The sequence below is a fragment of the Gopherus flavomarginatus genome, chromosome 22, assembly GCF_025201925.1.
Source record: "Gopherus flavomarginatus isolate rGopFla2 chromosome 22, rGopFla2.mat.asm, whole genome shotgun sequence".
In the NCBI taxonomy this organism is placed as follows: Eukaryota; Metazoa; Chordata; order Testudines; family Testudinidae; genus Gopherus; species Gopherus flavomarginatus.
In genome coordinates, this window is record NC_066638.1 from 11454694 (window position 1) to 11479543 (window position 24850).

The window sequence follows — 24850 nt, forward strand, 5'->3', positions numbered from 1 at the left end:
ACCCACTTTGCTGCTGCTGTTCTGGCAAGTTTTGGTGAGTGCTGCCTCCCCACCCCTTGCCTTGCTTGATTGGTCCGTGCTGAGCATCGGTGGGACCAAAGTGTATTGTGCTCCTGCCTGTGTATGTTTTTGCCCAATGGCATGGCAAAATGGAGTTGGACAGTTGCCAGTCTGCAGTTCTGTGTTGGCAGTTAGAAGGGTGGGAAAGGATCTTTGCTCAAAGCTCTTATAGTTTGATTCATGGCAGTAAAGGCAGAGGTGAAAGTAAGCCGGTCCGGTCCGGCGTACCGGCAAGAGCCAGTACGCTGTGCTGGACCGCATCGGCTTCTGTGGTGGGGATTTAAAGGGCTCAGAGCTCCCCACAGCTGCGGGCAGCCCAGAGCTCTTTAAATCCCGGCAGGGGCTCCAGTGGCCAGGCTGTTTCTGGGATTTAAAGGGCTCGGGGCTCCCTGCAGTGGCAGGAGCTCTGGGCCCTTTAAATCTCGGCCCCAGCCTGGCAAAGCTCGGGGTTCCCCGCGGTAGCCGGAGCCCCGGGCCCTTTAATTTGCCCCTGAGCCCCAGGGGGCTCCCAACCACCTCTTCAGCTGGGAGCCCCTGGTTGATTTAAAGTCCCTGGGGCTCCCAGACACAGATGGTGCCCCAGGGCCTTTAAATTTTGAGAGGCCCCGCCTCTTCTGTTCGAGTCCCCGCCTCTTCCGCATGAGGCCATGCCCCCCTCAGGACTGCAGCAGTACCAGTAAGTCCTGTAAGTTACTTTCACCCTTGAGTAAAGGACCCTTAAATGTTTAGGATTGTATTAATTTATTTTTTCTGTTTGATAATTTAATCTCCATGCAGGGCTGAACTATAGCTGCAGAAAGGCTTCCAGTGTATGAAAGGAAAGATATTTACTACCTGGTATTGAAAATCGTTGAGTTTAATTTATAATTTCTGTTTCTAATGTTTGCAGTTGTGCAAATTATTAACTAGCAGACATATTTGATTGCAAATGGTCACTGAAGACATGCCTGTAGTAAAGCGCTGCTGACCCTCAAGGCAATTTTGCATACAGTGGTGTGGGGGATGCAGGAATGCCTGCCGATAGAGCGCAGTGTCTTTTGCTGACACAGCTTCTTATGGTGAGGATGCGTGGCACTGGAAAAAGCAGCAAAGTGCATGTGTGTAATGTTGGCAGCTAAGTATCAGCAAAGATTCTGACAGTGAAACTTTCTAGTGTAGACATGGCCTGAATTAAGCAGAAAAGAGAAATTGTGGTGTGTTGACACTTGGTGCTAGTAGTTAAGGGCAGCTCTGTGTATTTTGCCACCCAAAGCACGGCAGTTAGGCAGCTTTCAGCGGCATGCCTGCGGGAGGTCCCCTAGTAACACGGATTTGGCAGCGTTTCTGCCGGAGGTCTGCTGGTCCTGCGCCTTTGGCGTAACCACCGCTGAAACTGTGGGACTGGCGGACCTCCTGCAGGCATGCGCCGAAGACAGCCTGATTGCTGCCCTCACGACCATCGGCAGGCCACCCCTGGCACGTGCTTGCTGCGCTGGTGCCTGGAACTGCCCCTACTAGTAGTGGTGTTTCTGTAGCAACCTAGACCTCTTAGTTTCCCAGCAATATAGTGTAGGGTTACCAGAGAGCAACTGTGAAAAAACGGGACGGAGGTGGCGGGTAATAGGCACTTATATAAGAAAAAGTCCCCAAAAATGGGACTGTCCCTTTAAAAACAGGACATCTGGTCACCCTAATATTATGGTGTCTGTGCTGGCTGCTGCTGGGTGGCAGAGGAGTTGGTGTGAGAGAGTGCCTTGTAGATCTAGCAATCCAGGTGACTGTGCTTGCAAACAGAAATTTACTTCCGTTGTTTACTCTTCCTGCATTATTGTTGTGGGTGCATGTGACTTTAGGCACTTTTGTTCCTGGGTTGGTTGTTAGATATTAAAAACTAATTAAGGTGCTAAACTCCATTGCTTATCTACAAGAGAATCCCCCTACAACTGTGCTGTACTACACTCGTTTCTTGGGAGAGCTTGTTTGGGGGAACATTTGATTTAAGATCTGACATGCATGAAATGTTGTTCAGTCACTCTCAGGCCCTTCCTTGTTCACTGAGGTGCACCTCTGTTTCAGGTAGTGATTCATGGCATTGCACGTTTAATCAGAGTTTCTATAGCAGCAAAACCTTTAACAAGAGGGTGGAGTTCCCTGCCAGTTCATTGCGGAGTATTTTGAGTATTTTATGGCCTATTTGTAGCTGATCAGAGTCACATTTATAAGGGATATGTTTCAAAAACTTTCCTGCGTTCATGATGTAAATATCAAAGGGCAGGTCTACGCTTTTTAGCAGCTTTCCCATTATATAGTGTTGTCTACCCCAGGAGTTAGGTCAATATAACTACCTCGCTCAGGGGTGTGGATTTTTCACGCTCCTGAGCAGGGCTGTCCTTAGGGAGGTTCAGGGCCCGGGACATAGGTGCCGAGTTTAGCACTTCTAATCTGCCAGGGGGTGCTCCCCCCAGTTCCGCCCCTCCCCTGAGCACAATGAGCCCTCCTTGCTCATCTCTTCTCTCCTCCCTCCAGCGCCTCCTGATGCCACGAAACATCTGATCTGTGGCAGGCAGTAGGTGCTGAGGGGGAGGCCTTGATCAGCGGCGCCTGCCGGCGGGCAGGACATGCTGGGGGGAAGGAGAGGGTCTGATGGGGGGCTACTCGTGCCTGCCTGCCGCTCGCCTCCCTGTTGGCCTCCTCATCCTGCTTGCCCTCCTGCCTTATGTCCCCGCCTGCCTTCTCATGATTTTATCGATGCGCAGGGCTCCCCAAAGCGCAGGGCCCCGGGCAATTGCTTCGCTTCAGCTCTGCTCCTGTGCAGTATAGTTATACTGATGTAAGTTTGTAGAGTAGACCTGGCCTAATGCTGCTAGAAATTTCTAGCTTTCCCACTAATTAGCATGAGCAGTACTTACTTTATTACTTGGAAAATGTATGTAGTGCTACTGGTGTGCATGGCATTTTATAGTCAAGTAAACTTCAGAGCAGTGGTGGGCAACTTGCTGCCCACAGGCCCCCGCTTCCCGCAGCTCCCATTGGCTGGGAATGGCAAATTGTGGCCACTGGGAGCTGCGCGTGGCCAGGCCTGCGGACAGTCAATATAAACAAACTGTCTCATGGCATGTCAGCAGATTACCCTGATGGTTGCCCACCGCTGCTCTGGAGAATATAGAGTAATATTCCTTATACTGGGTGGAGAGTAGCAAACATAGTAGAAATATATCAGGAGGCTTTTGACTAATTCGGAAAGATTTTCCATGAATCACAATTTTGTCTAATTTACTTGGCCTCTTAGTTATATTTTATCATTGTAAATCTCAAGGGATACTTAAAAAAAAAAATCGAGTTGCTGGATAAAGCGTCAGAGACCTCAGACTACATTCTGAAGTCAAGTATTTCTTAGATAGCCACTCTAACCCTAATTTTTAATGACAGGAACGAGTGTATCAGAGTAATCAAGATAATCAGTTGACTGAAACATTCTGTATTCAAAACCTGCAGCCTTATTTCTGAGCAATGCCCTATCAAAATCGTGGCACATTCCTGATAGTGTTATGCCATGTTCATTACTGTGATGTCCCAGGGCTTCCAGTTATTTTGGGGAGAAGGAGGTTGGATGTTTTTGATACAGGGACCTGTTCTGAAATGGTTAGCAACGTTAGCAATTGAATGCTAGATTAAATTTGACTTCAACAGTAACACCTCTGTGAAGTGAATGGTTGTGGTGGGGAGAGCATGACCTTTGTTTCAGTCTGCCTGTCTACAGACATCAGTGCACCAGGCTAGACTCTGGTATTCTGAAGTCCCTTCTGAACTTGAATGGCTAGAAAGCTTTTAAACAAACCTAAGTGCAAGTTTTTAGGGGAATAATAAAAATCCAGACTCTGAAAGTGTGGATATTCTGTGTATGTGGTTTGCCCCTGGTAATGTGGGCTAGTTAAATATAAATCTGTGGATTGGATGTTTGCATGAGACAATGCAAGGAGGATTCAGTCTTGAGCTCTTCACCCTGATTCATGATTAAACACAACTAATCGCTAGCGTTGTTGTTTTTAAATGGTTGCATGTCTCCCCAAGAGCGGCACTTGGCAAATATTGCTGAGCTTACACTTACAACATTTGAGTGGCTGGATTCACGGACAGCAGGCTGACTTTTGCACATATCCCAAAAGCAATACATAATGCAATGGTTTTAACTGACTCTGCTCAAGAGACCCTGTGGTAGTGAGGGCGGGGGCTTGTCTGTAAGAAGTCTGTATGCAGCATGCTGCCTGGCTGTATCCAATTCTAATAGTTTCTCATATTTAATGAGCAATAGTTCATGCACATGTGTATTTAAAAAAAAAAAAGAGTAAAGCCGGTGTCTGGTTCACATTTTAATCCTCTGCCGTTTCAGAGGCTTCGGCTTGGTCTACACTACATACTTTCTTCAATATAACTACATTGCTCAGGGGTGTGATTAATCCACACCCCTGAGCAACGTAGTTGTGCCAACCTTAGCTCCCCCGTTTAGACAGCGCTATGTCCGTGGGAGAGTTTCCGCCTCTTGCAGAGATGGCGTTATTAAGCCGATGGGAGAGCTCTCTCCATCGAATTAGAATGCCTTCACCAGACACGCTACCACAGCGCAGTACCGAAAGCTTGTATTGCGCAGTACCGAACACTTGCATTGCTACTTTTAGCCATGTAGCCTGATCCCTACGAACCCAAAGTCAATGGCTCAGGCTCTGAGATTCAGTGTTTCAGGGCTTTTATTGCAGTGTAGACTTACCCTTAGTTTCTGAGGTCCTGTTTCCATTCATCCTTTGCATCCTTTCTATGTCTCTGAGCTGCAGTCATATTCTCTTGGAAATAAAGCTACTGTCCCTGGCTACTCACTGTATAAATGGTTTATCACTCTTTCTTTTAGCAGTTGGCATGAGGGCTCCTGAACATGTTTGAAAAAGGTACATTGTTTGCTGTCTCTTACAATGGTTCACAGACTGGTTTTTCCTCCCCACTCTCACCCCATGTGTCTTCCCACTGCCTCCCACTTCCAATGGGTCCTTTGCCTTTTGGAAGGCTGAATCTGTTAAGGAATTTTTGATGGTAAAACATAGGCCCTGGATTACTTCAATTTCCTGTTGTTACTCTGAGTGACAAATAAATAGAACATTGTCTTTGTTTTCTTATCATAGTTTAGACCAGACTGTCTAAATTTTTTATTTGCAGACTCTGGAAACTTCATTTAAAAAGGAGTGATGTTTATTGAGCCCCATCTATGCTCTATTCCAAGTGTGCTAGCCAGATCCGTTTTGAAAAATATTTCAGGATAGAAAGAGGCGAACACTTTTGTTGGCTAGTATCAACAGGGCTGAACTGCAGTGAGCCATATTGTAAATCTCCATTTGACTTTATTTATACTGGCCAGGGAAATCATGTTTGCACCTTTCTAGCAGAGTGTTGTTCAAACATTGTGTGAATTCAGCACAGATGGTGTCTTAGCAACGTAGTTAGATTTCAGGTTGCGGACTGAAAGTGATGATAAGATTGCTTTGCAAACTTTTACTCGCCCACTCATCCAAGGTGAGTGATATTATTTTGACGGGCAAGTAAAATATCATTGTATTTCATTATGGATCAGCATAGTAAAGGGCTGACAATCATCTGACTGGCAAGTAAAATATCATTGTTTTTCATTATGAATCGGCATGGTACAAGTCTTTTGTTCTTGGGCTGGCACATTTTCTTGGTTTTACAAGGACGTAAACTACTTTGCAAGTGGAGAAGCATAGAGTAAGAAAGTTAATGGAAACTGTTTTGATTGGTGATGGTAGCAAGCTCCTCCTTGTGGATTGCTTAAAATTCATGGTTTCAGAGTAGCAGCCGTGCTAGTCTTTTAAAATTCATGATCCGTTTGGATGGATTGAAGGAACCTGCTGTTGAAAAACATGAGCTGCAATATCTTGCACTTACGTATTTCCCCCTTTACTATTCTCAGACTAAATTGATGGGAGCACGTAAGTACTTAGATGTAAAGAACCTGTGGCTGGACGTGAGCTGCTCCCAGCTGTGGCTAATATGCTACTGTAACCTTAACATAGGACTGTTGGGATTTCCTACTTTTCCCAATTTCAGCTCTAGCTTTTATGGACCGCTCCTGCTGACAAAGCCGTGTTCACACTGCCACTTGCGTCGCCAAACTTTTGTCTTTCGCGGAAGGGGACTTTTTTAAGTACCTGTGAAAGACAAAGGTTTGTCGACAAGTTCGCAGCGTAGACAAGCTCTCAGGCGTGTGAATAAGCTACCTCCCTGAGTGAAGAAAGTTACACCGACCTAAGCGCAGGTGTGGACAGTGCTATGTCGGTAGGAGAGGTACCGTCACTCTCAGGGACTGGAGTAATTAAGTCTACAGGAGAGCTCACTCCTATTGGCTTAGTGTGTCTGCACTAGCAGTGCTAGTGGCGCAACAGCACCAATGCAGTTAGCCATTGTGCACTACATTGCATCAATGTAGTATAGCCATTGCCTGAGTAAGAGTTGCTCTGCAATGATGAGGGTTTGGATTGTATTATAGCACAACGTTGCACTCAGTCTAGTGACAACAGTACGGTCTTGCCAGAGTAGATGGGCCCAAGTTATCGTTCAGGGCTGTATTATAACCATGATAAAGATTGGATGATTAGTAAAATTATAATATTGTTTGATCGGCCTGCATGGAAGTCTAAGATGTGTTGTTATGGTTGGAGAATTACTGTGTTATAAAATGATCCCTTAACAAAGCAGTTCTGTTATTGTAGACAGGATCTGGCAGGTATGCTTTCTACCTCCACCCCCTGATGTAGAAATGCTTTGCTGGAAGTGAAACAGGGTTTCTGGACAGTGGGTGTCTATCCAGTCCACCTGTCAGATTTGGCTGTAGAACTGGGATTTGGAGATGCTGTCTAATTAAGCCTGGCTCTTCGCTTCAGTGGCTTGTCATTGCACATATTTCAGTATCTTGTGCTTAATTAGTCCAGTCCAGGTCATAGATGGATTCTTGACACTGGCAATCTCATCAAACTGGAATGAATCACACGGGAGATGGTAGGACTGGTGGAATTCGAATTCCTCTCTTATTAGGCCTTGAGGCACGCAGAGGAATCACCAGTTTCTATCAGGAAGAAATTTAAAACCTAGGGTGTGGTAGGAATTTCTGAGGCTTGCTCTAGGCTACCAATTTATGTTGGTATAAATGGAAAATCCACACCCCTGAGCAATATAGTTATATCGACCTAACCCCTGGAGCAGAAAGTGCTCCGTCGATGGGAGAAGCATTCCAGTCAGTGTAGGTAGCACCTTCGCTCAGTGCTACAGTGGTGCAGTTGCACTGCTGGAATTGTAGACAAGTCTATAGAAAGTGTTTGCATTCTCACATGTTTTAACAGTACTTTTATTGCACTTGTCTCAAAACTCCTTACAAAGGTGAGTAAGCACTGTCTCCATTTTACCAGAATCCTGATCCTGGCTCTTCTTCTGGTGCCTTATGCACTGGATCAAAACTGCCTTGTTGTAAGAGAACGAGGATCTAAAAAACATGGCATTACAGCGAGCTATTGAACTCGCTGGCTACAAGAAAGGAGTGAATGAGGAAGCTGGCAGGGTCTGCTGATATGGGATTAATATCTGAGGTGTTTACAGTTTTTCATAGGGTGCCCCTTTAAGCTAGAAATCCTCACCTGGACACCCCTTCCCTACACCAATCCCATACCCTCTTTGGGACAACTAGAGGTAAATCATGCTCAGTGAAGTGTGACTTACAGCTCTGTTTTAAATGACTTTTTGAACGCATTTACCCAATAAATTAAGTAAGGCTTCCCTGGTCTGTAATTACCTGGCTTGCACATATCTGTCTATTGGCACTGAACCTGCTTCTTGCTGCTCTAATTCCTCCAGGCCACTTTGTATTTTGGTTCCGTCCTCCAGTCCCTTCCCTCAGTTTTGTTTTCAGTAGGAAACTTGTTCACAGTTGGTTTTGTGCTGAAGGAATGTCTGTGATGCAGGCATAGAACAGGCAAACAGGTGTTTGCTATGAGGCAAAACCGTCTCTTGTAGGGGGGCATGTTCATTTATGTTTGTAGCCTGTTTTATTTTTTAAGACTAGCACAGAATGGGGCTTTGTCTTCATTACCAAAAGTGTGTTTTTACATCAACACTGAATGCATGTTCGCGAACTGACTGTAAATTACTCCTGGATATAAGCACTGTAGTTTTTACTGCCCTGTAGCCAGGATTGCTCAACCATGTGTGTGGGGTATAGGGTTGAGACCCGTTGCCTCGGTGGGTTAAGCTAAACAAGAAAAAGGCAGGCTTATGCCAGAATAGGAGTATCCACACACACAGGTATTTGGGAATAGTTCTGTGCGTAGACAAGCCCTAATGCTGTCTATCATTAGACTCCTGTGACCTTGAGCAAGTTACTTAAGACCTGTTGTACCTCAGTGTCACCATTTGTAAAATGGGGAGATAAATACCTAATTTAAAAGGTTGCTGTGAGATTAGAGAATTTGTACAGGGGATTCATGAAGCAAATAACTCCTTCAAGGCCCAGCCTCGATCCTGCTGTCTATCATTGGACTCCTGTGACCTTGAGCAAGTTACTTAAGACCTGTTGTACCATTTGTAAAATGGGGAGATAAATACCTAATTTAAAAGGTTGCTGTGAGATTAGAGAATTTGTACAGGGGATTCATGAAGCAAATAACTCCTTCAAGGCCCAGCCTCGATCCAGCTTCAGTACCTCATTATAAGAGATACTACATCTAAATATTCTGAGCTAATCCATGCTCTGAGTTCTCCATAAAAAGCCATCAGGGGCCCATGTGTGCTGTAAAAGTCTGGACGTTTCATCTTGACATCTGTACTCTTTGGGGGAGGGCAATCTGACTCGGTGTGTGGGAGTGAGAAATTGCACTTCGTGTGCCTAAATGTTGTGGGAGCAAATGAGATGGAGATGACAGATTAGCTGTCTGCGTGACTAGCAGAGTTTATTCACATTGCTTGGAGAGCCTGTGCCGTTGTCAAGTCTCACTGCATGCCGTGCCAGTTGTGCCTGCCATCAAAATCAGGTAGTCACAGCTCTGTCCCCTCGTAGAACATGGTGTTCAGGGCATGGGGGATGGAGAGTCTAGAAGTGTCACCCAGAGCCAATTGTGTAGCTTTTTGTGGACATCACTAAAAGCATCTAATAATGTGGAGCACCGAAATAGAAAGTGAGTATGAGTTGTATAAAATGTGTCACTGCATTAGCCAGTAAATCTCTTTAAAAACTGGCTCATGGAGCGCTCCAGAGAGTATTCGCACCCCTTCTTAAATGAAACTCTCTCTTACCTTCTGTTGAAGGTGGTGAAAAACGGGGCTTACTTTCTGCAGGACTGCTACCTGCTTTCACTTCACTTATTCAAAATGAATTTATTTACCCAACAGTAGATAACTGTGCATCATAGTATGACTTCAGCTTTCCTCTTATGGGCCCACACACTGATCAGACTTTTCAGATTTGGTTTTCCGAAGTAAGGTATGTATCAATATTTAGACAGCTAAATAAATGTCTTAATTTCCATAGTCACTTGCAGCTCTCCGTGAAGTTTTGGGTGCTTGGAAACTCAGAAAATCAGGCCACTTATTTAGGTGCCGAAATATGGGTGCATGCACTGATGTTAAGCATACATTAGGAAAAAACGTAGTTTATGTCCTAAACCAAATCTTAACTATTTAATCTGAGAGGAAAATGATCATTTTTTTCAATACCTTGTGCATTTTACAGTTTTATTGATGTGGTTCAAATCCCTACTTAAGATCTTAACAGTAGCTTGAGCTTTCTGGTTTTAAAATTATTTTGTGAGGGAGGGGTACATTTAACTGTTCCCACTCCCTGCCCCTGGCATATATAAAATGACCTTGTTTGCTGAGCAGATTTCAGCCTTGTTGGTAAGTTTGCTACAGAGAACTTGTATGGGTCAGTTGAGCTCTTTTTCTTATTATTTATTATTATTATGGACCTGCTGTTGGTCTTATGTCCAAGGGCACAGTATCCAAGGAGAATAAAAGGCCTATTGAAGAATCGTGTATAGGAGAACAGACAGCAAGTTAAAAAGCTGAGCTATAGTTTTAATCCACTCATTTCTTTAAGATTATTTTGCCATATTTGGGTTTGAATTAATTACTCTTCTCAGGATCTCTAAGCACTATATAGCTCACTCTCCAATTGCCTTATGAGGTGGTTAAGTAAAATGGGAATCATATTCTCAGATAAATAAAGTGACTTCATCCAAGGTCACGCAGGGGAAGATCTGGGACTAGAGCCCAGAAGTCCTGACTTCCAGACTCATGCAGCAAAATGTCAATACTGTATCCCTTAAGGACACTCTTAAGTGTATATAAATATATTATTTGTTCTACTGGAGCACCTAGGAGCCCCAGTCATGGACCAGAGCCCCATTGTGCTAGGTGCTGTACAGACATAACAAAAAGATGGTCCTTGCCCCAAAAAGCTTACACTCTAACTTAATTCTTCTATAGTGCTTCTTATCTGTAGATCTCAAAGCTCTTTACAAAGGATGTCAGGATCATTATCTTCATTTTACAGCTGGGGAATCTGAATGTTTGTTAGAAGTTTTCCCTGGTCCAGTTACAAAGTAGTAGTTCCTCAATATGGGTCTTGCCTGTTTAAGTGATACTAAATCTTCTCGACTTTATATGGCTGTAACACAACCCTGTTGCATTTTCAAAACTTGATTTGGGCTTGTTTGAACAGCCTCTGCTGAACCATGTTTTAATTTGGTCTTGGGACACAGCTCACTAATGTAACTGGGACCTTGGAAATAAAAATCTGTTGCAGAGAGTGACTCTTTCCCCATATCCCATCTCAATGGTTAATTTGCTGGGCACTTTTGAAAGTGGTTTCTGAGATTTCACCTCTCAGGTCTGGTGACAGGGCATTCTTGATAAATCAGTCCTTACATGTTGAACCTGCTCACTTGGTCCATACCAGTTTACCTGCCTAAAGGGTAATGATGTACGGTTTGCTTGTTCAATCAGACTTTTGACTAATCACTAAGGTGGACGACCTTTTGTGTAGCAGAAAAGGGGCAGTCATGGTTTACTGAACTAGTCATATAAGCAGATTTTTGTAATTTGTATTCTCACTTTTAAATTGTGAGGCATCCCGGTGTCGTCATGACTGGCAGCATGAAAGAATGAAGAAGGTGTAATAAGATATAATAAACATTGTTTCTAGTGGCACTTCAAATGATCATAGCTCTTCTTTTGTGCATCAATATCACTGGAGCCCATATGGCTCTGGAAGCATATCAGTGGCTTCTGCAAACCCTGTAGAGGGAGCATGAGAATGGAACTGTTTTTCTCCAGTTCTAAATAGCAGGGGATTTGGGTGGTTTCCTAAAACTAACTGCTCATCAGTGCAGTGCAGTCTGAAAGACTCATCTGCCTAAGATCAGAACAGCTTTAAGGGGTGTCAGACTTCTGGTTGAATGGCTAAACTCTGGCATTTAAAGTCTGACTGCTTCAGCTGTATTTAGGTCACAGAACTGACAACCACAAATATGCTCTCATTAGAGGAAACGTGATCCTTCTTTGGGGTTATTTTCACTATTGCACATCCCCATTGGCTGCACCGTGTGGATTTTGGTAACAGTCTTGTTCACTAAGAGTATGTCTGAACTGCAGCCGTGGTGGGGGGCATATGTAGACATACTCGAGCTAGCTAGTGCAAAACTAGTTTGAGGAACAGTAGTAACGAAGCCCTAGCAGCACAGACCACAACATAGGCTGTACAAGTCCGCCCAGGACCCTGGGTGTGTTCTTGAGCACCTAGCCTGGGCTGGTGTCCATGCTGCCACCACTTCACTGCTGCTCTTACTAGAGCTCACTTTGATCTAGCTAGATCAAAGCTGGCTTGGATGTGTCTGCTGGTGCAGCAGTCAGATCCCTGGAACGGAGTGTAGTCAGACCCGAAACCTATTAAACTCTGAGGGTGTTGCTCTCCGTCCATACCCTTTCTCTACTCATCCCTTCTTTATTCAGATGATTTAACACAAGGGTTGCAGTGCACGAGTACACCTGAGGGTTGGTCTACACTAGAAGATTAGCTTGACCTGGCTACGTCGCTCACGGGTGTGGATTTTTCACAGCAATGAGTGAGGTAGTTATGCTGACCCAAGCCCATGTGTAGAAGAATTGTTCTATTGACCTAGCTGCTGCCTCTTGGGGAGGTGGATTCCCTACGCCAACGGGAGTGTAGGTGGTTTGTACGCTGAAGCGTTAAAGCAACGCAGCTGCAGCTGTGCCCTGTAGTGTTTCAAGTGTAGACAAGTCCTAAGTTGTGTGTTGGTGTGGCGCTATTTTGACATTGTTAAAGTGCTTGACTCTAATCACTGTTGTCTGTAAGTTATTGTGATACAATGTGAGGAGAATGCTAGAACTACAATGGAGTGACCAAGCTTGGTTCTGGAACTCTGCTTTAGTAGTGAGGTTTAAACCCTAACATCAAGGCCGTCCTTATCCATACACAAACTACGCAGCTGTGTAGAGCACAAGGAAATTTGGTGCCCTACGCAGCTGCGTGCTGCTCCAACAACCAGCCTGATCCCCTGGCCGGGACTGGTATGCCTGTTCCCCAAAGCCCCCTCTTCCCACCCCTGCTCTGCCCCAGCCCCGCCCCCACTCCACCACTTCCCATGAGCTACATCCTAGGGGACTGCAGCAGGACTCGGGCGCACTCTGCACTCACCGGGCGGTGGGAAGTGGAGCGACCCAACCCCAGCCTGCTCCTCTCTGCCAGCTCCCAGCTGCCCTGCTGGTGAGTGCTGGGGGGCAGTTCCCCCCTCCCCCCAAGGCTGAGAGGCAGGGGAGCAGAGTGGAGCAGGCAGGGTTCGGATCACTCCACTTCCTGTTGCCCTGTGAGTGCAGGGTCGGGGCAGCCCTGCAATCACTGGGTGGCGGGAAGTGGAGCGACCTGGCCCCAACCTGCTCCACTGGCTTGTGCTGGGGGGCGGTTTCCCTCCTGACCCTCCCGCAGAGGCCTGGGGCCAGCTGCCCTCCCCACCCCCACGGGAGGGCTGCACAGGGCACCAAAATGTCTAGGGATGGCCCTGCCTAACATGCCCTGGCTTGTACCCAGGGTTTGTTTTTGCATAGGGTTCTATGTTAATGTGACAAAACTATTGGCAATTTCCAAGCACCGAAGTTAATTATTAAAAATGAATGTTCCCACAGGCCCCAACAGTTGATTACTGTGTGGCTACTATTAAGGCATGGATTTATGTGGAATAGCTGAGCTCACTTGAGGCATTTTGACTTGGTACATTTCAAATTCACAGCTGTAACTGCATTGATCAGTCTTTTTGTGTTTGAATTTTCTTCTCTTCAGAAAGTGAGGGCACTTTGTTGTGGTGCCATTGTACTTACTTGAATGGGAAACCATTAGATCATGGGGTCTTATCAGATTGTGTGCTCTGGGGGTTTATACATCCCAGAGTGAAGTCAGGGACACAGTAATGGAATCATGGGTGAGCCTCTTCATACTCCAGGTAAAGCACAAGTGGCTGACTTGCAGGTTCAGTTTCAAGTGCACACCCAACGTTAACTGGTCCAGCCATTAACATAAGGAGCTCTTAACTCTTCTGGAGTGCCGTGGGGTAAGGTGAGCCTCAGATCTGGTGTGGGGCAAGCTTGCCCATGAGCTTGGTGTTCTCAGCATGGCAGTCATTTCTGGATTCTCTTCTGCTACCACTGTTCTCAGTGGTACCAGATGACAGAACAATGGACTCAAGTTGCAGTGGGGGAGGTTTAGGTTAGATTTTAGGAAAAACTTTTTCACTAGGAGGGTGGTGAAGCGTTGGAATGAGTTACCTAGGGAGGTGGTGGAATCTCCTTCCTTAGAGGTTTTTAAGGTCAGGCTTGACAAAGCCCTGGCTGGGATGATTTAGTTGCGAATTGGTCCTGCTTTGAGCAGCGGGTTGGACTAGATACCTCCTGAGGTCCCTTCCCACCCTGATACTCTATGATTCTCTTCTGGTCTCAATACTTTGTCGCTTAAGAAGAGAGGTAGCCAAGACCGACAGGAATACACTAGGAATAGAACCCTGTTAAGTGTAACCAGGGTCTTCTGTGCTTTTCTGATATAGGTACAGCTGACATGAGGCTCAGTTTGTCCACACAGTAGCTCTTTTCTTAGAGTGGCCATGTTGGCTTCTCATGCTGTACAGCTATGGCTAGCTTGGTAGCATCCTGTTTTGCCTCAGGTGCTGGTGCCAGAGGCAGAGAATTGTGGGTTAATTTCACATGGTGCAGTGCTACTCATTTATTATCCATAGTGTATCAGGACATGAACTTCTGGAGTCAACCATGTTAATGCTCAACAGAAATCAGTAGCACGGCTAGAGTCTTAAAGGGGCAACCTGCTTCTCTGTTCTCCTTACTAGATCTGCAGGCTTGCCGTTCTGCATGATCTGAGATGCGTTGAGCAGGTGCAGGAGAGAAACAACTTACTCTTAATGCTCTGGTGACTCAAATGGCTGAAGTAACTCTTGCCACATTTAAAAAACCAACAAAAAAAGGCAAGACAATCCACCCTCATGTTGCTTGAAAAGAAGAACGGAGTAGTTTCAGTTTGGAAAGAGTGGTTTCAAATGAAATCTCCTCTCCAGTCATAACTATAGTGGCACTACCACAGCACTGGAATGTACACCTAACCCCTCTGTTTTCACTGAGACTTTAACAAAAATGGAAACCACAGAACTGAGGCTAGAGTGGTTAGTAAATTCACAGCCCTATTATTATGTACACTTTGAGTGAACATTGTAGTGCAGGAGTGAACGGTACTAGCCCAAAGGATGTATGCGACTCTCAATCAAAAACGCTTCCTGTGGCTGTTCTCCACGTCCTTGTAGGCTGAGTTCAGCTGTAAGCTGGAGGTTTTCCTTCCTGGTGAATCCGAACAAGCCATCCCTTTTCATATACCAAGGCAGATACATGAGTAAGTCAATATCATGGCTGCTTGTACCTAGGGCTGGTGCAAGGATGTTTCGCGCCCTAGGCAAAACTTCCACCTTGCGCTCTCCCTCGCCCCTGCCCTGAGGCGCCGCTCCCCCCCCCCCCCCCGCGGCAGCTACTACCCTGAGGTGTTCCCCTCCCGCGGCAGCTCCCCCCTCTGCCCTGAGGCGCCCCCCTTGCGGCAGCTCTCCACCCTGAGGCACCCCCCCTGCCCCAGCTCACCCCTGCTCTGTCTCCACCCCGAGCATGCCGTCGCTGCTTCACTTCTCCCGTCTCCAAGGCTTGCGGTGCCTAAGCTGATTGGTGCCGCAAGCCTGGGAGACGGGGGAAGTGAAGCAGCTATGGTGTGCTCGGGGAAGAGGTGCGGCAGGGGTGAGATGGGGCAGGGAGTTCCCCTGCGTGCCGTTCTCCCCCCACTTGCTGCAGGCAGCCCTCGCCACGCTCTGCTGCCCCAGCTCCCTCCGCCTAAATGCCAATGGCGACCAGGGAGGCCGAAGATCTAGCCGCCGCGGTCACTGCCAAAGAAAATGGGCCCCCTCCCCCCAAATCCTAGTCCCCTAGGTGACTGCCTAGGTTGCCTAAATGGTTGCACCGGCCCTGCTTGTACCATTTCAAAAGTGTGTGACCATTAAAAACTGATATTTTGCCAATGAGATGCAGCCTTTGGTCTCCTGGGGAGTTGTGAAAGTGGCCTTTGCTGTTTCACAGGCTAAAAGCTCCTCTGGACTAGTAAAGCTGCCATGGGCCCAGTGCTATATTCAAAAGGAGATGAAAACTAATGAAGAAGTTGATTCTGTGACAGCCTCTCTCTGTTTAACTTAGTCTGGCTGAAAACAAAATGATACAGTTATAGACTGGAAATGAATAGCAGATTCTCACCCTAACTGATGATACAGGCAGACTGGTATGTTCTTAAGGCACAATCTACACTTGTTTTGCAGCTTGGAATCCCCAGGTGTTTCATACACAGGTTAGAAATCCCGTTAGCCTGAGTCCAGCACTTCCCCAGTTCAGTCTTTGTTCCTCAGGTGTTTCCAGGAGTCTTCTTGTGTGGGGAGTGAAGAACCCCAGGTGATGTCACTCCCTGGCTTATATAGCTTTAGCATATGGCGGGAACCCTTTGTTTCCAAGCTTGGTTCCCAGACCGGTTTGTGGAAAAATACTGACATCCCAAGATGGAGTCCAGAGACATGTGGTCTGGTCACATTTCATTGTAGAGTCATAACAGCCATTACTTACAGGCTGTCTGTAGTGGTCCCCGGAGGGCTCACCAAGTCGGGGATAAGCTTCTCCTAAGGCTGATTGTTTTTACTAATGACTTAATGCACTGAATGGGCCCTTCCCACCCACTATCTAGATTGAAAGTGTCTTGTCTAGTGGGCGTTACCCAGGTGTAACTACATTTGAAGTACAGATACAGAGTCAATATTCATAACTTCAGATACAAAAATGGTACATGCATACAAATCATCTTCAGCAAATCATAACTTTTCAAATGACGTCTCACATGACCCATCTTGCATAAAATGCATCATTATTGTGCTATAACCATCTCAGAATAATGTCACTATGATGAATATGAGGTGCAGTGTCACAATTACCTCATGGCTCATGTAGAAAAAAGTATGTGTAATTGGGCCCTTGTGCTAAGGTCTGTCATGCCATCTCCTCGTTGTTTCCTCCTGGGGTGGGTCTTGGTAACTTTGGCTTTCTTTGAACTAGGATTTAAAGTTGTATTGTTTGTGTTAGGTAGCTCTATCTAACATCTTCAACAAAGCTAGTCAAGTGAAGGCAAACTGTACATTAGCGTGTGCTAAACCGGTCAAGTTAAAGCTTAGGCCCCTGTAGACCTTAACTTGACCAGTTTAGCACACACTAAAATGCAACTTGCCTTGGCTTGACTAGCATTTTGGAAAGTTTGAATTAGAACAAGCCAGCAAACATGAACTAACATCTCATCTTTAACTCCCAGTCTAGGGGCTTGTCTACAAGGGGAAATTGACCAGCATAGCTATTCTGGAATAGCACCCTGTGTGTGGATACTCCTATTCCGCAATAGCTCTAGCACTTTGAATTCACACCTGACCTTACTCCTGAATAACTTGCCAGTGTAGACAAGGCCTAGACAAAGCCTTTGGCAGCATTGTCTGGTTCAGTCTCATAATTCACAAATGTGATGTCACACCCATGAATTACCCATCAACCCGTGTACTGAAGTCTTGTAAACAGGCATCAATATATGTATTGTATATAAAATGCATCTGTGATACTTGGTGCTGTGATATGATTAGGCCAGACTATACACTAAACAGGGTCAGACTAGGTCAGTGATTTGATGCGGGACCCAACAGAAACAGGTAGGTGCTACAGGAAGTAATATGTTTCAGAGTAGCAGCCGTGTTAATCTGTATTCGCAAAAAGAACAGGAGTACTTGTGGCACGTTAGAGACTGACACATTTATTTGAGCATAAGCTTTCGTGGGCTACAGCCCACTTCATCGGATGCATGTAGTGGAAAATACAGTAGGAAGATATAAATACACACATGGAGAACATGAAACAATGGGTGTTACCATACACACTATAAGGAGAGTGATCAGTTAAGATGAGCTGTTATCAGGAGGAGAGAAAAAGAACTGTTTGAAGTGGTAAGGAAAATGACCCGTTTCCAGCAATTGACAAGGAGATGTGAGGAAATCTTCATGTTGTGGCTTATCTTTGTAAATAAATTTCTTTAAAAACCCCACAAACAACAACTTTCCAGACACTACTTGTTGTTTTGAATTTTTGTAGAATAGAAGAATGGGTATAGTTAGTAACTTTCCCTTCCACTGATTTATGAACGTGAATTGAGTTCTAGGTATTTACTGCTCGTATACAATGCTCCTTCATGCTTACTATTCCAGTATTTATTAATATATACAAACCATTGTCTAGTGCAGAGCTGAGTTCTTGCCTTTCAGCAGTGGAGCCCATGTTAAGAAAAATATCTGTTCATAACTGCACTCCTGAGACTTGCTAACTTAACACTCCATTTCCCAGAGGCACCTCCTAAGCAACTATGATGTCATTTCTGATTTCAGACTCCCTTGACCTCTGGAGATGGCTGTGTGAATTCATGCTCTTTGGAAGATGGGAGGCATGGAAGACACAGCATAGATTTCAGGAAAATAAGCTTCACTGAAATATTTATTTCCTGGTGTTAAGAGTATAGCCAGGCAGTCATTGGCAATCAGAAGTGGCTGGTTCATTTCACTAAGTGCCACAGTGCAGAAGAGAGGGGATGACAGTAGGATAAGTGGGCTTCTGAATGGAGTCATTATGTAAAAACTATACAGATTCTTTCTCTTTCCCTTCCCTTTGGCATACCATAAGCTTTCAGGATGTAGATGAAACCAATGAAATATCTTGCTTCAGAACACTAGAAATGTCATAATATTTTGGGGTAGTAGTTGTTCACATGTTCTACAAGTCCTAAGAGATTAGTTTGTGTAGCAGTTTTATGGTTACAGACAGAACTCGTTGAATAGTAGACTGCATCTTAAATAAACCTCAATGTATTAATTAACCAGGTTTTCTTCCGCTGCTTGAGGCTGTGGCCCAGTTTGGGTGCTAATCACTGATCCTTGCTGGCAGGCTACCAGTTTGTTCATTCCATCTGTTTTATGTTCCTCTAATTTATGGAATTATCATTTTGCAAAACATAATTTTGTGGTGTAAAGAGTTTTGTTTGAGTGTTGTGGTGGTTATGTTTTCATTGTTCATATGGTTTTAAGCTCTCTGCTGAGGAAGCTAAAATCTAGTCCATTGTAAAATATTTTTCCTTCCTAAAAATTTCTGCTTAGACAGTTTATCTTCTCAGCACTTAAAGAAGTACTTTAAGAATGTGATCTTAATGCCGTCTTTATTTTTGGACATGTAATAACCTGTTAACTGCAGGTTCTTCTACAGCAATCTTTTAGGGAAAGCAGTAGCAGACCAGGTGACTTGGAAATCTGTTTGTGTGGTTATCCTGAAGTTTCTTGTAGACTGTCGGAGGACACCAGAAATCACTTTTGTCCATGATTTAAACAATCCTTTTACCACACGTTAAAAAACAGTTTCAAACATATTGGTTGGAAAGGATGTGTTGGTTCGGGATTGCCAAGGATTTATAAAAGCCTTTCATGTCTACATCACTAGTTCAAAGCAGTCCAGGTTGATGTCTATCTTTCAGAAGCTATATATGCAGATCTGTGATGCTGTCCAAATGGATCACTTGCCACTGGCAGCTCTTTAAAAGTTTCTGAGACATGAAGTGGGGTATCAGGCTGTTTCTCTTGTGCAGGTATCTGCATTGTACAATTATCACAGCAATTGGAGACTTACAAGCAGAGAGACAAAGAGGTAAATGAATTTGGAAACTAAAGTGCCTCTTGCTCCTGTAGATGGTCACTCCTAGAAGAGATTTAAATAGCAGTGTGTGGGGAAACTTGCACTATTGTCCATGCGGCATCTGTTTTGTGGGTAAATGCAGGACTTCCACTTCCAGGGTGGTTAGTCTGTTACAGTTCAGAGCACCAAATTCTTAAACACAGTTCAACAGGGACTTAAAAAGTAACTAACAAAAACCCCAGCAGCAAAACTAGCTGAGAGAGTCAAAGCTACCCATAAATCCTGCAACGCTGAGAGCTGAATAAAATAGTCTAGAGTTAAGATTACTTAGTTTGGTGATGAGAAGTTTAAGGTTTAATTCTGTGCCATGCTTTCCTTTTGACTATGACTGTTTTTTATGTTGAGGCTTTGTTAAATATAGCTTGTGCAGTGAACTGAAACACCTGGACTTTCAGACTACTGCATACTGCAAATGTTTCTTACCAAAAAAAACACCACAATCTGCAAATCCAAAAGGTCATATTTTTGACAGGAGGGAGGGGAATCTGATTTTTGTTTGCAATGGAATTGTATGTGAGAATGTGCATGCAGTGTGTAGGTGGCTTATTTAGTTAATATACCATCCAGCACTGCTGAGCTACAGTGTGTTGAGAGAGGATCCTGCACAACTTATCTCCTAGTGAAAGGCTGTTAACTAGTTTCTCTAAGGCCTGTCTTGGTAGTGAAAATAAGGCTTTGTCTACATCTCACTTTTGTGGGTAAAACTTTTGTTTTTCAGGGGTGTGAACCCCCCTCCCTCATGGAACGATGAGAGTTTTACTGACAAAAAGTGCCGGTGTGAACAATGCTTTGTCTGTGGGAGAACTCTTCTTCCAGCAAAGCTACTGCCTCTCTTTGGGGGTGGATTATTTTGTTGGCAGGAGAGCTCTCCCCTGCTGACAAAGAGCGGCTACACTGCGCACCTGTGTCGCTAAAAGGTGCAAAGTATAGACATTGCCTAAGGCTAACAAAATCCAAACAGTAGCAACAATTTAAATTGTAAACCCCTTCCACTTTATAATCTTCATTACTTTCCTCTTCTGCGCCACACCCACTGGTAGCTATGCTGCTGGTGTAAAGTGATATTTATTATACTATTTGCATGGGGAGCCAATTATCAGAATTTTAAATCTGTATGGAAACTAGTGGCTTAACATGTAATATAACATGTATTATATTGGCCTTTCAAGCTGTACCCCTCTATACCAATATTCCAGTCATGAGACTTATCCCACAAAGTGTCTGTGATGCCAATTAAATCATTATTTAGCTTGTGTACTAATACTTTCAATTCTTCCTTTTTATTCCCCATACTCCTTGCTAGAAGTATACAAAATAACAAATGATATAGGTAAGGAAGACAGCACATCTGTTTCCCTGTCTCATAACGCAACAAGGGACTTCTGATAAAATTGGAAGATGGTGTATTCAAAACTGAGAAAAGGAAACTCCTTAAACACAATTCGCCTTGTGGAATCCATTTCCACAGAATGCCATTGAGGCCCATAACAGGATTCTAAAAAGGACTTCAACGTTTATGTGGATAACAGGAATATCCAGCGTCCTTCTGAGGGCTACAGATACAGGGGGGAGGGATAGCTCAGTGGTTTGAGCATTGGCCTGCTAAACCCAGAGTTGTGAGTTCAATCCTTGAGGGGGCCATTTAGGGATCTGGGGCAAAAATCTATCTGGGGATTGATCCTGCTTTGAGCGGAGGGTTGGACTAGATATCTCCTGAGGTCCCTTCCAACCCTGATACGCTATGATTCTGTGTCAAGTGACCACTTCCAGATCATGCAGTTGAGTGACAGAGCCAGGAGTAGAATCTAGGAATCCTGACTCCACTGCTTCTTGCTCTATTAGATCACATTCCATTTCCCTAATATGACTGTTTTTATTATACCTGTTCTGTAATAACTATAAGAATTGGGCTTTAGAGCTACACTAGGGAGAATCCTCGTTCCCAGTGCTCTGTCAGGCTTTGAGACACATGTTCTTGGAGCATCCAGTGGGGGCAGGGGACTGGAAGAATTAATATTCCAAGTATGCACCTTGGAGTAAGCAAAACTCAATGAGCTCAGCCTCTGGCGAACATCCTTGAAAAGGAAATGAAATTGAAATCTCTGGGTGGCTGGAGGGTTGCTATAATCTGACGCTGCTGTGGTGAAAGTAGCATTGAAGTGTCTGTTTCCATTCCTCTCCTGACTTCCCTTTTCTATAAGGCTTACTGAGACAGCAGGTACTGTGACTTGACCTACAAATGCCCTCCATCATCCAGCCCTTGCTAGCTGAAGATTTGCACTCTGAGGTGAAAATGCTGGATCTGTTTTTTTGGTTAAGGAGTTTGTAAAACAGCTAAAATTACTTCGGATAGGTAGACGTGTGTAGCATTCATTCTAGTCCCTGCAGATGGTATTATCGTGAAACTGTCTTCAGAAGTTCCAGGACGGCCGTATGACATAGAGCTAGGAGTTTGTTTTATATTTTAATGCTAATGGACTCCGTTGGCTGGAAGTGCCAAGAGGTTTTAAACAAAGAAGTTTAATATGGCCTGATGCATCCGGGTCTGTGCGTGCTGACTGGTGGGCTTGGAACAGGCACTATCCACACTATGATGAGAACATGGTTGTGCAAACAAAGTTCTGGCACGGTTTCCCTGGTCATTGTGGACAGTTTTTTTCTTTCCTGTCTAAACAGAGCTGGAATGGAATGCTTTAAGTATTGGTAGCCTAGGGCATGATTCTCTGACCAAAAGGAGTTCTGGCTGTATAGTTCAGCCATGCTTAAAGCTCTGCTAGCAACTGTTTGTTCAAACCCTGGTGTGGGTAAGATTATAGTCTCCCCTACCTTGGGATAGTAGCACAGACTGAATACACATTCTAAAATTGAGGAATTTGTCGAGGTGGGGAAACTCATTGCATTCCTGGCCTGGCCACGGTTCTATTAGCACTTCCTGACTGCCAGAAACAAAGGTGAACTGAAAGAGCTGTTTCAGGCTGCTAGGTGCTAAGGCATAGATTGAATTGATGAAGTGAGTGTGTGAAGTGGTGATAGTAAGGAGGAGTACTTGTGGCACCTTAGAAACTAACAAACTTATTTGAGCAAAAGCTTTTGTGGGCTAAAACGCACTTCATCGGATGCATGCAGTGGAAAATACAGGAGGAAGATGTATATACGCAGAGGACATGAAAAAAATGGATGTAATCATACTAACTATAACGAGAATAATCAGTTAAGGTGGGCTATTATCAGCAGGAGAAAAAAACGTTTGTAGTGATGATCAGGATGGCTCATTTCCAACAGCTGACAAGAAGGTGCGAGTAACACTAGGAGAAAAATAGCATGGGGAAATAGATTTTACTTTGTGTAATGACCCATCCAGTCCCAGTCTTTCTTCAAGCCTAATTTAATGGGGTCCAGTTTGCAAATTAATTCCCATTCTGCAGTTTCTCGTTGGAGTCTGTTTTTGAAGTGGCGATGCAGCTTTCAAGGTTAAAAAGTCTGCCTTTAGGAAGTCACTTGTGTACGTGGAGACCTTAAACTGACCAGGAAACCCTCAAGGCATATATCACTAGTAGCATCCTTCCTCAATCCCTCCCTGTTTTCATCAGCTTCTGCTGCGCTTAGCAACTGCAAGCTCTTCAGCACAGGGACTCAGCGTGGTTTTAAAACACCAAGAGAGGCAAGGTGGGTGAGGTAATATTTTTTATTGTACCAACATGGCTACAACAAAACTGCACTAAAGCACCAAGCACGTTTGATTCTTTATAAATAAGAATACTTCATGGAAGGTGCACTGTTTAGTTCCTCTGCAGTTCAGCTCAGAACATAGAGAATCTCTGTAAGAAAGCTGTTTTCCAGTATAGTGCACAATTTCTTTTAATTCTTAAGCCATCTGACCATAAATTCAGACTTGAGAGACACGGTAGATGAGGTAATATCTTTTATTGGACCAACTTCTCTTGATGAGAGAGACAAGTGTTCGAGCTTACACAGAACTCTTCCTCAGATCTGGGAAACATACTCAGTGCCACAGCTAAATACACCATCCTGTGGTTTCTAAAAGCTTCCTATGTACATGACCTTTTTCCATTCTCTCTAGGTAAGCATTGAAATGTTCTCATTTTTATAGGCATGGTGGATTGATTTAAGTCAGTGATCTAAGTTGCTAATTTTAATCATAACTTAAATCAGCTAGCAGAAAACCTTGATTTAAATTAGTTTTAATTATATTTTGCATTTGTACTTTTTAGTTTTTTTCCCTAAAGAAAGGTTGAGTCTGGTTGGTAACCACTAAAATATGTTGATTTGCAACTAAAAATTGCCCTTACACTAAATTTGGTGCTTCTTTCTGATAACCAGGAGGACATGCTGTATTTTTACAGTTATTTAAACAATTATATAGCTTAATTTACATTTATTTAGATTCTTAATTTTTCCATTTTTATTATGTTAGAAGAATGGTAAATGATGCATTTCTTCTTTACTGGATTATGGTAACTTTTTACTTGTAATTTGTGTCAAGCACTATTTGGGTGGAAATGCAAATACAATTAAAATGCAGAAAAATACGATTTTTAAAAAAATTAAATACAACTCCCTTAATTGTGCTGGATACATAAGAAAAAAATTAACAAAGATAATCCCTTGTTTTGCATTTAAAATTGACTGATTTATTAAAGGAAGTATTCTCTGTAAGGATTGAATTGAACTAATTGTTTCTGGTCATATCATTCAAGGTTTTAGAACTTGTAAATCTCATCATCTCATACCTTGTTTTTATTCCTCGATTGGAAGAGGAAAACAAGTTTTCCTGCTTTTCCAATTCCGTATTTGTTCCTTAACTTTGAATGAACTAGTCATTGAACTGAACTAGTTGAATAAACTGAAATGAAGAAAATATTCTCTCCCTCTCCGCCTCCCCCGCAGAAGAGGCTACTTCTGTCAAAATCTGATCTAGCATACCAACAAACTCTGGTTTCAGGTGCTTAGCCAGTGGCTTCCACCAGTTCAGTGGTTGACTTTCTTCAAAACTTGGAAGCAAACACATACTGCTTAATATCATTTTTTGTATTCAATTTAAATTATTTAAATAGATTATAATTTTAGGCCTTAACATAAATTGTCACTTTCATATTTAATTTTAAAGATTTGTTTAAAAAGGCAGTTTAAATAGATCCAATTTTAATCTTTTACATCGTCAATTTTTATCCATCCTGTTTATAGGTTAAGGCACGCTGCCTTGGGGATGCAGCCATGATTTATCCATGGAAGAAGTGTTTGACGCTTTATTTGTTAATGAAGTTGTAGTTTTAGATTTTAACCTGTTCACAGCGTAAGTAGTTTCCATATGCAGAACACACACCACATG

The 24850-nt window shown here is 43.9% G+C and overlaps 1 protein-coding gene across 3 annotated transcripts in view; it reads left to right on the forward strand.

Moving 5' to 3' along the window:
• Positions 1-24850, forward strand: part of PHACTR4 (phosphatase and actin regulator 4) — a 96657-nt gene that overhangs the window by 13211 nt on the left and 58596 nt on the right. Inside the window, exon 2 of one of the 3 annotated variants that reach the window (XM_050932016.1) lies at positions 24706-24814. The exons of the other annotated variants lie outside the window; for them this stretch is intronic. The gene's annotated coding sequence lies outside the window, so the exon portion shown is untranslated. The remainder of the gene's footprint in view (positions 1-24705; positions 24815-24850) is intronic. 3 annotated transcript variants of the gene reach the window in all.